Genomic DNA, 1,403 nt, shown 5'->3' on the forward strand with positions numbered 1-1,403 from the left:
GTATGGGAGGGATTCTGATTTTTAATTTTTACTTCATTTTCATTAAGCAACCACACGTGGCTAATGACTACATTGTTGGACAAATCTGTGATGGAGAAATAATTTTTAAATAACACTTCAAAAAACTGTTTTAATGTGCCAGGTGTTGTGCGTTTTGTTCTTTTAGTTCCCAACGATTCGCTTAAAAATGGCTGTTACTCCCAGGATCACTGCTCAGGGGTCTGAAGGACAGCAGCTCCTGGAATTCTAGAAATGGAGCAGCAGAGCAGGGACTCGAACCTACGCAGCTTGGCTCCAAACTTTCTAATCATATAAAGAATAGACCACTATGTCCACTCTCTTCCATTCATGCATGAGGCTTGGCTTTTTGTGGTTAGTGGTGACCACCTCTTGTCTTCAGTCCACCCCCGACTCCCCAGGGTCTTTGTTTCAGGATTACAATCTCAAAACCTTCGCACTCGCAACTCTCTCTTGCCTTTTCCCTGCATTTATTGGGGATTTCCTTTGTCCAGTCTGTACCTTCTCTCCAGAGATGCATGTTCAGCCGCTCATGATCCCATTTTACAGAAATTGCCTCCTAAATTGTAGAGTTGGCTGGAAAGAAGTCTTGAGAGCTTAGAAACATTTGGGTGAAACTAAAATCCAAAACCCGAGTCACAGTTTACACCTAAAAGTCTTGTGCAATCTCCTGTCCAAAAACAGCCTGAGTTTTGTTTTAAGTATACTGAGTTGACTTCATAACTTTTATTTTTTTTAAAAAAATGTAATGGTCCCCACGTGGCACAGCAAATATTGGGGACAACTAACTGAAGGGTTAGCAGTTTGAATCCACTTCCCAGATGAGGCGGCGTGATCCCATCCCATCCCAGAAGATCTACATTAGTCAGAATTGGCCCAAAAGCAGGCCATGTTTTCTGTACACCCATATATTGTCTGAGCCTTTAAGAAAAACAAATGCTGCAATATTTCAATGTACAGTTTCACTTGTAATTGTTTAAACTGACTAGCTTTGTAGACTGTATGGAATTGAATTTTGGTGGTTCATTTAAACCCCTGAGGGGACTTGTAGGATTTTTTCATCTCATTCACGTTCTCCTTAGTTTATTTTTCAGTAAGGAATTTCTGGATCATATGGGTAATTTTTCCAAAAGGAGTTAAAATACACACTTGTAGAAAGTAGAAATTAACATCAAATAGTTCCCTAATTGTGCTAAAACTTGAGCTGAACCACAGACAGATGTTACTTTAAAAAAAAAAAGCCTGGAAGGAAATGGCCACAATTTCCCGTCCAGGTGGTGGGATAAGGTGTGACTTCCTCTCTGGGGCTTTTTTACTTTAATGCTCTTTAACTTGCAAATGATGTGCTCAGAGTCAATCACGCAATTTTGACTGATTTTTTTTTT

This window comes from Elephantulus edwardii, unplaced genomic scaffold (assembly GCF_000299155.1).
Source record: "Elephantulus edwardii isolate Elephantulus edwardi_28Jun2011 unplaced genomic scaffold, EleEdw1.0 scaffold00236, whole genome shotgun sequence".
In the NCBI taxonomy this organism is placed as follows: Eukaryota; Metazoa; Chordata; class Mammalia; order Macroscelidea; family Macroscelididae; genus Elephantulus; species Elephantulus edwardii.